A 15,942-nucleotide genomic window follows, 5' to 3' on the forward strand; every position below is an offset into this window, starting at 1 on the left:
CTAATCATCTTTGTTGCTCTTCTCTGCACTCTTTCTAGAGTCTAAGCATCTTTTTTACATCGTGGCGACCAAAACTGAATGCAGTATTCCAAGTGTGGCCTTACCAAGGCATTATAAAGTGGCACTAACACTTCACGTGATCTTGATTCTATCCCTCTGTTTATGCAGCCCAGAACTGTGTTGGCTTTTTTGGCAGCTGCTACACACTGCTGGCTCATATCTAAATGATTATCCACTAGGACTCCAAGATCCCTCTCACAGGTACTACTATTGAGCAAGGTTCCACATATACGGTACCTGTGCATTTTGGGTTTTTTTGCCTAAATGTAGAACCTTACTTAAGAAAAAGAGAAGAAAGATTGCTGTAAAACAAAAAAGATGAAATAGAAGAAAGGCAACCCCGAACATGTTTAAACATATCAGGATAAAAACGGAATTATCTAAAAAATAATAAAAGAGAATATATATCAGTAAAAATGGAGAAATTAGAATCTGAGGGCAAAAGAAGATGTGGTTTATTTAAACAAGCATAGAAATATTAAGATTGATTAAAAATATGGAAAAAGAACAGTTTGGCAGAAATTGTAACTAATTAAATGTATTTGGATATGATAAATATAAAATATGATATGGCCAATACTCTGTTCATAAAATATGTGGGTGTGTGTGTGAAGGAAAAAAAAATCAAGCCATGGCCACTGTCACATGACCATCAAGCCACGTCCACAAAATAAGCCACACCCAAATAACTGGTAGTAAAAAATTTTAGAACCCACCCCTGTAACAGTTCAACTTAACCTCCCACGCCTATTAGGGAAAGTGCATCTAGTCTTCCACAGCACCTTATTGAAGCCTGCTATTAGTTCAAGACTGAGACCACAGGACCGTCCAGTGACTAAACTGATGGTAGTGCAAGGGAAACCCATTATGAGGTTAAGAAAATTTTGGATTCCAAATTGCATAGGAGTTATTTGCGGTTTTTGGTCCTTTGGAAAGGATATCCTTTGTCTGAAGCTACCTGGGTTAAGAGCTGGGATGTGAAGGCAGATAGGCTAGTGAAACAATTCCATGATAAATTCCCTAATAAGCCAAAGGATCCTCCTGGGGGCGGGGGAAGAGGCTGTTAGGGACTGACTGGACTAACCTCCTACATTTATCTCATTTCAGGACATGCTCATCAGCTAGTGGGGGGGGCAGCCTGTCAGCCCTGGAGGCCATCTTTTACTTTGAATCTTCAGGGCTGCCACACTTGATGGATGGGAATGATGTGAGAAACACGAGGGGGAGTGCATGGAGACAGGATGAGATGTATAACCACAACGATTTACGGACTACAAATTAAAGAACCTTTTTCAAACAGTGACCACTGCATGATTGATTTTCGTCTCAATATACGTCCATACTTAAATTGTCATAACAACAGAACTCCCAACTACAACTTCAAGAAAGCCAATTACGACCTCATAAACAACGATCTTTCATTTCTGAACTGGCAAAATCTGTTTGCAACCTGCATAACCGCTGATGACCTCTATAGAGTCTTCCTACTTGAAATCAATAGAGTCATTAAATTATATGTACCACGAATGACTACCATGTCCAAGAAAAACAAACTACCCATATCAATAAAAAAGCTTCAATCAAAAAAAATCCTCTGAAAAGAAACAAAAAGGCTATGTTACAAACTTCAGAAACCGCTACAGAAACATATGCAACCAAATAAAAACTGAATGCACAAATTACCACACCAAGCAAGAAGAGAACCTTCTACGCACAAATTTTAATCGTGCCTTTTATAATTTTATAATTATAATTTATAATTTTGTCAACAATAAACAATAAACTTAAAGATCCATCCCACCACTAAAAGATTCTAACAACAAAGAATGCAATGACGAAACAGTCAAAGCAAACCTCTTCAACATTTTCTTTGGCTCAGTTTTTGTTAACTCCGATAACACATATCCGACATTCCACAAACGAACCAGCAATGACTATGATGATTTAACTCATATAGATTTCACAGAAGACAACGTTGGTAAAGCTCTTCACAACTTAAAACCATCGCTTTCTATTGGACCCGATGGACTATGTGCATATTTCTTAAAAAAACTTTCCATTAATATAGCTGAACCCCTAAGTATTATCTTTGATAAAGCTTTCATTACCAGTTCTCTTCCCAAACTTTGGTCACTAGCCACAGTCATCCCCATCTTAAAAAAGGAGACCCCAGCTTAGTCGAAAACTACAGACCGATCTCCCTTTGCTGCGTCACCTGCAAAGTCATGGAATCTATCATCAACCAATCCATTACCTCACACTTAGAAACTAACAACCTACTCTCCAACAAACAATTTGGTTTCAGGAAAAAGTTATCATGTAACTTACAACTTCTCCACTGCAAAAACATATGGACTTCAAATCTAGATCAAGGCAAATCAATAGATGCAATCTACATAGACTTCTGCAAAGCTTTTGACTCAGTAGTACACGATAAACTTCTCCTTAAACTAACATCCTATGGCATCTCAGGACCCCTCCACAAATGGATATCTGCTTTTCTGTCTAACAGACAACAAGTGGTCAAAATTGGCAATGCTTTATCAAATCCTGTTCCTGTCAAGAGTGGCGTTCCTCAAGGCAGCGTCCTTGGACCAACACTCTTTATTCTATACATTAATGATCTTTGTGACCATATCTCAAGTAATTGTGTTCTCTTTGCTGACGATGTCAAACTATTTAACACCACAGACAACACTTCTATCATTCAAAACGACCTTGACCATCTAACCGCTTGGTCTAAAATTGGCAGCTCAAATTTCAACCAGCAAATGCTCAGTCTTACATATAGGAAAAAGAACCTAAAACTAAGTACATACTAGATGGACATTACCTTACAGACGACCCCATCCCGTTAAAGACCTTGGAGTTTTCATGTCAAATGATCTAAGTGCCAAAGCCCACTGCAACTACATAGCAAAAAAGCTCTAAGAGTTGTAAACCTAATTTTGTAGCTTCTTTTCCAAAACACCACACTACTAACCAGAGCATATAAAACATTTGCTAGACCAATTCTAGAATACAGCTCACCTGTTTGGAACCCTCACCACATCTCTGACATCAATACAATTGAACGTGTCCAGAAATATTTTACAAGAAGAGTTCTCCATTCCTCTGAAAACAACAAAATACCTTATCCCACCAGACTTGAAATCCTAGGCTTAGAAAACTTGGAACTCCGTCGCCTTCGACAAGACCTAAGTTTAACTCACAGAATCATCTATTGTAATGTCCTTCCTGTCAAAGACTACTTCAGCTTTAATTGCAATAATACAAGGGCAACCAATAGATTTAAACTTAATGTAAACCGCTTTAATCTAGATTGCAGAAAATATGACTTCTGCAACAGAATCATCAGTGCTTGGAATACTTTACCTGACTCTGTGGTCTCTTCCCATAATCCTAAAAGCTTTAACCAAAAACTTTCTACTATTGACCTCACCCCATTCCTAAGAGGACCATAAGGGGCGTGCATAAGCGCACAAACGTGCCTACCGTTCCTGTCCTATTGTTTTTCTTTTCTTCTTCCTATATATGTTTATATGTGTATATACTATATAATCTTTTTGTATGATGTTGTGACAAAATAAATAAATAAATAAATAAATAAACGACATTATTTTCCCTGGGAATCAGGGACATTCAGCCTGCACCTGCACCTGCACCTGCACCTAGGAAGCAACTTCAGTTGGGACAGGGACATGATTGGATCATGTGATGGACATGTGGGAAGAAATTTTGATTTGGGTGGGGAAAGAGGCCTTTCAGATTCGGGTTTTCCCAGATGTGCCAGTATGACATCTCTAATAAAATGGAACTTTGAGGAGAATGCCTGTCTTGGAATTTTATTTCTGCTGGGGGTGTTACTTGGAACCATGACAGCACTCTGAATTTTAACATTAATTCATCTTTGGTACACCAAATTCCAATGAAACAATTATAAAACACAAGCCTTACTGCTTACAATGACAGGTCAATTAGATACTCCAAGGAGGGGTGAAATGCTACCCGTTTGGACCGGATCAGGAGAACCGGTAGTGGAGATTGAGGATGGTTCGCTGTACTGGTAGCAATTGCTGGCTGGCCATGCCCTCAAACTGGTCCACAGCCCTCAACCCTGCCATGCTTCCCTGCCTTCCACGCTGCCAAACTCATTGTTTGGAGCATCTAAGGAAACGTCTTCCAACTCTTCAAGAGCTCCAAGAAGCTGACAGCAAAAGTAGTCAGCGGGGGCAACAGGTGTGTGTGTGTCCCTCCTTGATCCTCCTCTCTCTGGTGATAGCCAGGGCATCTCTGCCTCCTCTTTTCCTAAGAGGGGCAGTGTCTGCCTCCAAGTCCTTGCAGAGGGACACACACACACAAACACACACACACACACCCGTCGCCTTCGCTGCCACTACTTTTGCTGTCGGCTTCTTAAAGTTGATCTTGAAGACCTGGGAGATATTTCCTTAGATCGCCAAACATCAGCAATCTAAGGAAACATCTTCTTACACCTTCTCCTCCCCATCCCGCCCCCATTTTTCCATTTCTGTGCCTGGATTCTGCTTCTGCAAGAGAAGGCTCTGATGTTCACTTGGGTAGCGGAGGGAAACTCAAAGCATTGGGGGCTTCAGAAGGGCAGAATGTGTTTCAAAATGTGCAGCTCCTGGCTCTAATAGTGAGTGACGTCAAGTTGGCCATGCCCACCCAGTCACATGACCACCAAGCCACACCCATCAAGCCATGCCCACAGAACTGGTAGCAAACATTTTTACATTTCACCCCTGCTCCAAGGTAACCTCTAGTATATGATTCCAAAGGTTCCAAGACAAGGGAATTTGCTTAAATTGTGTGTGTGTGTTGTATGTGTGAGAGAGGGGGAAAGAGGGAGAGATGTGGCTTGTTGGGGGTGCATTTTGGAGAAGTGTCAAGAGAAATGCTAAAAGGGCAATCAGTTTGGGATTAAATTCCAAATGAAATTGGGTCTTCAGAGTAAGGAGATATGAAGAACTTTCAATTGCAGGTTCCTAAAAATCTATTAAAATGAATGTCTAGAGACAGCTCTTTAACTCATTAGTCCAGTGGGAGCAAAGGGATAGTGCCCCAATGAGGGTCTTAGTGTATTTAGCTCAGGAATAACAGAAAAACAGTTGAAAGGAACTTTCAACCCCCTGCTCAGGCAGGAAAATGGAGGATGCCAAAATCTGAGTGGTGGGCCTGAGAAAAGTGTCAGAATAACACTTAGAAGGGACCTTGGGGCTGGAGGGGAACCCTATACCATTTCAGAGAAATGGCTGTCCAGTCTTTTCTTAAAAACCTCCAGTGATTGAGCATTGAGAACTTCTAGAGACAAGCAGTTCCACTGGTTACTGTATTTTTCAAAGTTTAAGACACACCTTTGCCCCCCCAAAAAGAGGGTGAAAATCTGGGTGCATCTTATACTCCAAATGTAGCCCCACCTAGCTTCTCAAACGGAGGTTTCAGAGGCTGAAAAAAGCATCAGAAACGAAGCTTCAGAAAAGAAGCCCCCAAACAGAGTTTCAAAGGCTTTTTTTCTGAAGCTCTGTTTCGGAGGCTTTTAGAGGCAGAAATTAAAAAAAATTCTGAAACAGAGTTTCAGAAGTTTCAGAGGCAGAAAAAAAAGCAAGGCACAGAGCTCACAACCAAGGTACCTGTTGCTAAAATTCACCTCTGGGAACAGCTGATTGGGGGTATTCCAGGAGGCCAATCCACCTGCCAATCAGCCTTTTTCTTATTTTCCTCCCCAAAACTAAGGTGTGTCTTATACTCCGAAAAATACGGTAATTGTTCTCACTGCCAGGAAGTTTCTCCTTAGTTTTAGGTTGCTTCTCTCTTTGTTCAGTTTCCATCCATTGCTTCTTGTTTTGCCTTCTGGTGCTTTGGAAAATACATTACCCCCTTCTTTCTGGTAGCCCCTTAAAAGCCTGTTGCCTATCACACTCTTGGGCAACGCATGTGAGCCATTTCCTCCTTTCAGTGGTCCATGACGGTACATCTATAGTATGTAGATGCAGATAATAAAGTTGAAAAAAGGTGAATAACATTTTTACAGAACTATAGACACATCGAGACCTTTGAGGCAAATGGCTGGGAGGTGAGGCGAGGAAAGTTGTGACAAGGAGTGGCTGGGAGGGGAAGGGTGAGGCCAGGCTGGGTATGGCAAGAGAGGCTAGGCAAGGTGCCCCTTGATGTGAGTGATGTTGAGTTGGCCATGCCCACGCAGTCACATGACCACCCAGCCACATGACTACCCAGCTGGTCATTAGGGCAGAGAACCAATTGTTATATTATTTGAATCCCACCACTGGTTGAGTGCGGTTGGTCAACCAGTTAGGAATCCATCTGTAAACTTTAAAAAAATCTATATTTTTCTATCTTATCAAGTAGTAGGTTATGGTCTACTTTATCAAATGCCTTATTGAAGTCCAAGTATATTATATACACAGCATTTCTCTGGTCCACTAATTTTGTCATTTTGTCAAAGAATGCAATAAGATTTATCTGTTTTTGGCAACCCCATGTTGGCATTTGGTTATGACTTTGTTTGCCTCCAGGTGTTCCTAGATTTATTGGTTCATTATCTTTTCCAGAATCTTCCCAGGTATCGATGGTTGTAAGATCACATCTGCCAGTTCCTTCAGAACCTTGCTCTGTAATACAGCTGGTCCTGGTAATTTGAACTCAACTAGGGTGGACAGGTGCTCAATTACCATTTTCCTGCCCATTTTAACTTGTATTCCTAATCTGTTTTTTACAGTACTATTCTTGATAGGTTGGAGTTTTTTTTCCTCCTGTGTAAAGACAGATGCAAAATATGAGTTAAGCAGTTCTGCTTTTTCCTTGTTGCTCATCACCTTCTTGCTATTTTCTCCCATTAATGGACCAATCATTTCCTTGACTCTTGTCTTGGTTTTTACATGTTGAAAGAAGCTTCTTTTGTTATTTTTTTCTTTTTTCACAAGCCTTAGTTCATTTTGAACCTTAGCTTTCCTGACTTTATCGTTGCAGGCTTGGATTATTTGCTGACCCACTGCCTTAGTTATGTGCCCCTTTTTATACTTGTTTTTTTTTTGTCTTTCAATTTATCACAGAATTTTTTGTGCAACCATGCAGGTTTCTCTTGAGATCTGTTCTTTCTTCTTCATTGGAATTTTGCTAGACTGGGCTTTTATAATGTCACTTTTCGAAATTTCCCAAGCTTCTTGGGTTGTTTTCCCCTTGAGGATTCTCATCCATGGAATACTTCCCAAGCTCTCTCTAAGTTTATTAAAATCAGCTCTCTTAAAGTCCAAGACTCTAGCTTTTTTTTTTTTTTTTTTTTGTTTACATTTATATCCCGCCCTTCTCCGAAGACTCAGGGCGGCTTACAGTGTATAAGGCAATAGTCTCATTCTATTTGTATATTTTTACAAAGTCAACTTATTGCCCCCCCAACAATCTGGGTCCTCATTTTACCTACCTTATAAAGGATGGAAGGCTGAGTCAACCTTGGGCCGGGCTCGAACCTGCAGTAATTGCTTGACTTTGTTCTATTGCTTGTGCTTGCATAAGTCCAATATTGTGCTTGCAATATTCCAATATTGCACAATCACTCTCCCTCAAGGTTCCTGTAACTTCAACACCTTCTATCATTTCATCTCTGTTAGTGAGAATTAAGTCCTGTAGGCTGACCATCTAGTTCCCTTCTCTACTTTTAGAGAGACAAAGTTGTCTGCTAGGTTTGTCAGGAACCTATTTGATCTTCCATTTGGTCCAGAGTTTGTCTCCCAGTTGATGTTGGGGTAGTTAAAATCTCCCATTACTATTGTGATGTGCTTCCTAACTGACTAGCAAAAAATTCATCTATTTCCTCCATTTGGTTGGGTGGCTATAGTATAGATCTATGGAAATGTCATTCCACACACACCCCTTTTATGTTGACCTAAATACATTGAAGATGGTTTTCATCATTGTTCTGCTTTATTGTAGTAGTTATTTCTTATAGTGCAATTCTATTAGTAATATATAGCTATCTAGTAGAATTAGTGTGTGTATATATACACATATACATACATATTAGTTATATAGTGCAATTCTACTAGTTATAACTAGTAGCCAGTACCGATTTGTTAAAAACAGATTGATGCCAAACCAATCTTATTTCATTCTTTGACAAAGTGACTAAATTAGTAGAAAAGTGAAATACTATGCACATAGTACATTTAGACTTCAGCAAGGGAATTGACAAAGTAGACCACTACTACTTGTACAACTGCACAACCTACTACTTGGTATTGCTAGACTAATTCTTGAATACAGCTCATCTCTCTGGAACCCGCACTGCATATCAGACATAAATACAATTACGAGAGTCCAGAGATATTTTATGAGAAGAATCCTTCATTCCTCTTCCCACAATAAAATACCTTATGCCACCAGACTTCAAATTTGGGGCTTAGACAGAACTATGCCGACTTTAGTCTGACCTAAGCATAGCACATAAAATTATCTACCGCAATGTCCTACCTACTGCAACGCTCTCTACATGGGGCTTCCCTTGAAGGGCATCCGGAGGCTGCAGTTAGTTCAGAATGCGGCTGCGCGGGTGATAGAGGGAGCCCCTCGTGGCTCCCGCATAACACCCATCCTGCGCAGGCTGCACTGGCTACCTGTGGCCTTCCGGGTGCGCTTCAAGGTTTTGGTGACCACCTTTAAAGCGCTCCATGGCATAGGGCCGGGTTATCTACGGGACCGCCTACTGCGACCAGATACCTCTCACCGACCCGTGCGCTCTCACAGAGAGGGACTCCTCAGGGTGCCGTCAGCTAGGCAGTGTCGGTTGGCGCCGCCCAGGAAGGGCCTTCTCTGTGGGGCTCCCACCTCTGGAACGAACTCCCCCCAGGACTCCGTCAACTTCCTGACCTTCGAACCTTCCGTCGCGAGCTCAAGACACATTTATTCATCTGTGCAGGACTGGCTTAGATTTTTAAATTTAGAGGGGTTTTAAATTGATTTTAATATTTATATTTGATATTTATATTTCTATTTTTAATAATTCGGGCGCTAGAATAAGTTTTTTAAGGATTATTTTAATTTGTATATTGATATTGATGTTTTATATGCCTGTAAACCGCCCTGAGTCCTTTGGGAGATAGGGCGGTATATAAATTCGAATAATAAATAAATAAATAAATAAATAAATAAATACCTGTCAATGACTACTTCAGCTTCAATCACAACAATACATGAGCAAATAATAGATACAAACTCAAGGTAAACTGCTCCAAACTTGATTACAGAAAATATGACTTCAGTAACAGAGTGGTCAATGCCTGGAATGCACTACCTGACTTTGTGGTTTCTTCCCCAAACCCCCAAAACTTTAACCTTAAACTGTCTACTGTTGACCTCACCCCATTCCTAAAAGATCTGTAAGGGGCGTACATAAGTGCACCAGTGTGCCTACCATCCCTATCCTAATACTCCTTTTTATTCTTACTCTTTTCATGTGTTCAATTATGTTTATACTTTTACCTGTTATCTTATATATGCTTGACAAATAAATAAATAAATAAAATTGTGGAACAGACAGCATCACCACCAGATGGATTTGTAATTGGCTGACAAACCATACTCAATGAGTAGTCCTTAATGGTACCACATCCACATGGAGGGAAGTAAGCAGTGGGGTATCACAAGGTTGCATCTTAGGCCCAAGTACTCTTCAATATCTTCATAAATGACTTAGATGAGGGAATAGAAGGGGAACTCATCAAATCTGCAGGTGACACTAAGCTGGCAGGAGTAGCAAACACTCCAGAAGACAAGCTCAGGATCCAAAAAGTTCTTGACAGACTTGAACACTGGGCACTATCCAATAAAATGAAATTTAATGTTGAGAAAAGTAAAGTTATACACCTGGGCCAAAAAAGCCAAAAGTATAAGTACAAATTAGGCGATACCTGGCTCCAAAACAGTAACTGTGAGAGGGACCTTGGAGTCTTATTGGATGATCACTTTAAGATGAGTCAGCAGTGTGCGGCAGCAGCCAAAAAAGCCAGTGCAATTGTAAGCTTCATTAATAGAGGGATACAATCAAGATCAAGTAAGACACTAACAACACACTATAAAGCCTTAATAAGACCACACCTAGAATATTGCATCCAGTTTTGGTCACTACACTATAAAAAAGATGTTGAGACTCTAGAAAAAGTGCAGAAAAGAGCAACCAGGATGATTAGGGGACTGGAGACTAAAACATATGAAGAACGGTTACAGGAACTTGGCATGGCTAGTCTAGCGAAGAGAAGGACTAGGGAAGACATGATAGCAGTGTTCCAATATTGGATGGGCTGCCACAGAGAGGAAGGGGTCAAGCTATTTTCCAAGGCACCTGAAGGCCAGACAAGGAATAATGGTTGGAAACTGATCAAGGAGGGATTCAACCTAGAAATAGGTTGAATCCTAAATCAAATGATCTAAGTGCCAAAGCCCACTGCAACTACATAGCAAAAAAGGCTCTAAGAGTTGTAAACCTAATCTTGCGTAGCTTCTTTTCCAAAAACACTACACTACTAACCAGAGCATATAAAACATTTGCTAGACCAATTCTAGAATACAGCTCGCCTGTCTGGAACCCTCACCACATATCTGACATCAATACAATTGAGCGTGTCCAGAAATATTATTCTTCTGAAATTGTCCAGAAATTCATTCTTCTGAAAACAACAAAATACCTTATCCCACCAGACTTGAAATCCTAGGCTTAGAAAACTTGGAACTCCGTCGCCTTCGACAAGACCTAAGTTTAACTCATAGAATCATCTATTGTAATGTCCTTCCTGTTAAAGACTACTTCAGCTTTAATTGCAATAATACAAGAGCAACCAATAGATTTAAACTTAATGTTAACCACTTTAATCTAGATTACAGAAAATATGACTTCTGTTACAGAATCATCAGTGCTTGGAATACTTTACCTGACTCTGTGGTCTCTTCCCATAATCCCAAAAGCTTTAACCAAAAACTTTCTACCATTGATCTCACCCCATTCCTAAGAGGACCATAAGGGGCGTGCATAAGAGCACAAACGTACTTATCGTTCCTGTCCTATTGTTTTTCTTTTTCTCCTTCTTATATATATATATATGCTTATTCCTCCTAATATTTACTCTTACATATGTTTATACACTATATAATCTTTTCTGTATGATACTTATATATATTGTTGTGACAAAATAAATAAATAAACAAAATAAATAAAAAAATAAGGAGAAATTTTCTGACAGTGAGAACAATCAACCAATGGAACAGCTTGCTTTTGGAAGTTGTGGGAGCTTCATCACTGGAGGCTTTGGACTATCATTTGTCAGAAATGGTGTAGGGTCTCCTGCTTGGGCAGAGGGTTGAACTAGATGATTTACAAGGTCCCTTCCAATTCTGTTAATCTGATAAATCTTTCTAGCTATATATTTCATTCATGGGTTTCTTCCCACCATGTGTCCATAATGATAGCAATATCATATCTGCCCCCACTTACTTGAATTTCTAGTTCACCCTTTTTATTCCTTATACTTTGTGCTTTGGTGTATAGACATTTCAGTCCTTTTTGGCTGACCCTGTGTTTACTTTCTACATAATCTCTTTTGTTTCTGAATTTCCATTCTTTCTTAGCACCTGTTTGATTAGTGCACATCAGGGGTGAAATGCTACCGGATCAGAGGGGATCACGCGATCTGGTAGTGATGGCGGCGGCTGGTTCAGAGGACCGGTAGCAAAAATCCCTGGCCTTGCCCTCCCTGCCTCTGCTGAGCCGCACCGTCTGCAGAAGTTTGTTTTTTTTACTTTTAAAAGCCGGTTTTGCTTCAGCCGAAACAGGCCTTTAAAAGTAAAAAACAGCAGAACCTTACTTGTACTCTTACTTGTAGAAAACATGTTTTCTACAAGTAAAAGTAGAGATTTTAAGGCACTTACCTGATTACTGATGAACGCATGGCTCTCTTTCCAGCCCGAAAGCTCTAGTTTCACTTTCAGTCAGACAGCATCAATCGCTCAGCTAATCTATTTCCTCGGTGATCAACTGGCTGGCTTTGCTGAGGAACTCTGGGATTCCTCAGCAAAGACGGCTGTCTTTAGAAGACCATCTCACAGCTGTCGCCAGGGGAGCTTTTCATCAGGTTTGCCTGATTCGCCAATTGTGCCCTTTCCTGGACCGGGACGCGTTATGCACGGTCACTCATGCCCTCGTCACTTCCCGTCTGGATTACTGCAATGCTCTCTACATGGGGCTCCCCTTGAGGAGCACCCGGAGGCTCCAACTGGGGATTGAGGGAGCTCCTCGTAGCTCCCATGTAACACCTCTCCTGCGTAGGCTGCATTGGTTGCCGGTGGTCTTCCGGGTGCGCTTCAAGGTGTTGGTTATCACTTTTAAAGCGCTCCATGGCATTGGACCGGGATATTTACGGGACCGCCTGTTGCCGACAGTTACCTCCCATTGTCCGATACGTCCAGTGCGCGCCCACAAGGAGGGTCTTCTTAGGGTGCTGTCGGCTAGTCAATGTCGGCTGGCAGCCCCCAGGGGAAGGACGTTCTCTGTGGGGGCCCCGGCTTTATGGAATGAGCTGCTGGTGGGACTCCGTCTCCTCCCTGATCTCCGGACTTTTAAACGCGAGCTCAAGACTTTCTTTTTTCACCAAGCGGGGCTGGCCTGATTGATTTTAGTATGGGGATTTTAGTGGTTTTTTTATAGGGTTTTACCTAGGTTTTAGTTTTGATAAATTTTAGCTAATATTTTAATGTTACAGCGATTGAATCAGTTTTTTAAATTTGATAGTGTATTTTAAATTTTTGGGGATTTTTGTTGTTTTATTGGCTGTACACCGCCCTGAGTCTTTGGAGAAGGGCGGTATAAAAATATGAATAAATAAAAAAATAAAAAAATTAAAAAATTTGAAGTCCACAATAAAATAAAATAAAATATTTGTGCAGCTTTCTGAGATTTGGTGTGTTTTTGTAGAATAGAATAGAATAGAATTTTATTAGCCAAGTGTGATTGGACACACAAGGAATTTGTCTTGGTGCATATGCTCTCAGTGTACATAAAAGAAAAGATACCTTCATCAAGGTACAACATTTACAACACAATTGATGGTCAATATATCAATATAAATCATAAGGATTGCCAGCAACAAGTTATAGTCATACAGTCATAAGTGGAAAGAGATTGGTGATGGAAACTATGAAACGATTAATAGTAGTGCAGATTCAGTAAATAGTCTGACAGTGTTGAGGGAATTATTTGTTTAGCAGAGTGATGGCCTTCGGGAAAAAACTGTTCTTGTGTCTAGTTGTTCTGGTGTGCAGTGCTCTATAGCGTCGTTTTGAGGGTAGGAGTTGAAACAGTTTATGTCCAGGATGCGAGGGATCTGCAAATATTTTCACGGCCCTCTTCTTGATTCGTGCAGTATACAGGTCCACAATGGAAGGCAGGTTGGTAGCAATTATTTTTTCTGCAGTTCTAATTATCCTCTGAAGTCTGTGTTTTTCTTGTTGGGTTGCAGAACCGAACCAGACAGTTATAGAGGTGCAAATGACAGACTCAATAATTCCTCTGTAGAATTGGATCAGCAGCTCCTTGGGCAGTTTGAGCTTACTGAGTTGGCGCAGAAAGAACATTCTTTGTTGTCCTTTTTTAATGATGTTTTTGATGTTAGCTGTCCATTTGAGATCTTGCGATATGATAGAACCCAGAAATTTGAAGGTTTCTACTGTTGATACTGTGTTGTCAAGTATTGTGAGAGGTGGAAGTATGGAAGGGTTTCTCCTAAAGTCTACCACCATTTCTACGGTTTTGAGTGTGTTCAGTTCCAGATTGTTTTGGTTGCACCACAAGGTTAGTCGTTCGACCTCTTGTCTATATGCGGATTCGTCATTGTCTCGAATGAGACCAATCACTGTTGTGTCATCTGCGAACTTCAGTAGCTTAACAGATGGATCATTGGAGATGCAGTCATTGGTATACAGAGAGAAGAGAAGTGGGGAGAGCACACAGCCTTGGGGGGGCCCTGTGCTAATTGTACGGGTATTTGATGTGATCTTGCTTAGCTTCACCTGCTGCTTCCTGTTTGTTAGGAAGCTTGTGATCCACTTACAAGTCTGCTCCGGTACCTGTAGCTGGTTTAGCTTAGTTAGAAGAATGTCTGGAATGATGTGTAGTGTTTCACTCTAACTACACAAATGCACAAAATCTCAGAAAGCTGTATGTGGCATATTGTGTGTGTGTGTGTGTGTGTGTGTGTGTGTGTTAGTTGTGTGTGTGTAAAGTGTGAAAGTTGGTTTTTGGTACCTCTTATTGTTTTTTATACTTTGTTTATTATTTTTATTATTTATTGTTATTGGCCACGCCCACCAAGCCATCTGACCACCAAGCCACGCCCACCAATTAAGCCACGGTAGGGAAAAATTTTAGATTTCACCCCTGGTGCACATGGTATGGTATGTACTATCAAAAGCTTGATTTTCCTTGACAGCAAGGTTGATCTTTTTATCTACACAATCATCTGTATTAGAAGTACTGATAACCCTATTAATTTCAGATTTTAGATAAGTAAGTCAGTCCCTTTGTTTGATGGATGCAAACCATCTCTTTTATACAACATTTCATCAGACCACCTCACCTCTTTCAAAATCTCCCCATCCTTTCCTAAATTGACATCTCTTACAACTGAATCACTAAACTGAAGGTGGATTTTCTTTTTAGTTACCTCCTCACCTCACATGATTGATTTGTAATACCTGATTCACACCTTCCCCTGTCCAAAATAACTTCTTTCTCTCAGACTATGATCTTCTGCTAAATTGAGTTATTGTCAGCCTGGTCCCAGCTATTCCCTACGAAAGAATGACCCTTGACTCCATAGGTTTTAGAGAAATTGTACTTTTACTAGAGATGCTGAGTGCAGCATGGATGAGGCAAACTCTGAAGAAAAACTGTGTGAAAGTCATATATTGAAAGGAATCCCCAGTGTTCAAAACCTCCCCCTCTGGGTGAGCAGTGTAATCAGGTCTCATTCCCATGTTTTGGGAACTTGGTACTTCAGGTGCTGGTGTAAATTCCTTTCCCAGGACTGGCATTTTTAAAGCTCGGCAGATGACTCACTTTGGCACCTATAGGCCCTGTTAGTGTCCATACTTCCCAAATTCCCATAGCATTCTTTCACACCTCCAGCATGCTTCCCTTCCCAGATGCCCCCTCCCCCCGGTTATAGAATAGAATAGAATAGAATTTTTTTATTGGCCAAGTGTGATTGGACACACAAGGAATTTGTCTTGGTGCATATGCTCTCAGTGTACATAAAAGAAAAGATACCTTCATCAAGGTACAACATTTACAACACAATTGATGGTCAATATATCAATATAAATCATAAGGATTGCCAGCAACAAGTTATAGTCATACAGTCATAAGTGGAAAGAGATTGGTGATGGGAACTATGAAACGATTAATAGTAGTGCAGATTTAGTAAATAGTTTGACAGTGTTGAGGGAATTATTTGTTTAGCAGAGTCCTCCTGAACTCACAGTGAGCAGCTCTTCTTCCCAGCAGTCTTTAGTGCTATTCAAATGCAATATCTGAAAGGGATCTAAAACTGAGCTAGCCTAAAATTAGAACAATTAGGATTGTTAACCTAATCCAATTTGGAGTTTTCATGTGCAGAAGCAGAAATGACCTGGAACTTCATATTTTTTGCTCTAGCCCCCTGCTGTTTTGATGTGCCTGCAAAGTTACATCCCTGTTTAAAGTTTATGTTAAGACTTTGGACTATGGCCAAAAAGTCCCCATCTTAATATCTGATGTCAAAGAGTAAAATTTGGGTAATGTCACAGAAATCTATAACTTAG

At 40.5% G+C, this 15,942-nt stretch overlaps 1 protein-coding gene across 2 annotated transcripts in view; it reads left to right on the forward strand.

The window, feature by feature from the left end:
- Positions 1-15,942, forward strand: part of LDB2 (LIM domain binding 2) — a 528,562-nt gene that overhangs the window by 137,898 nt on the left and 374,722 nt on the right. The window lies entirely within an intron of this gene.

The sequence above is a fragment of the Ahaetulla prasina genome, chromosome 8, assembly GCF_028640845.1.
Source record: "Ahaetulla prasina isolate Xishuangbanna chromosome 8, ASM2864084v1, whole genome shotgun sequence".
Taxonomy (NCBI): Eukaryota; Metazoa; Chordata; class Lepidosauria; order Squamata; family Colubridae; genus Ahaetulla; species Ahaetulla prasina.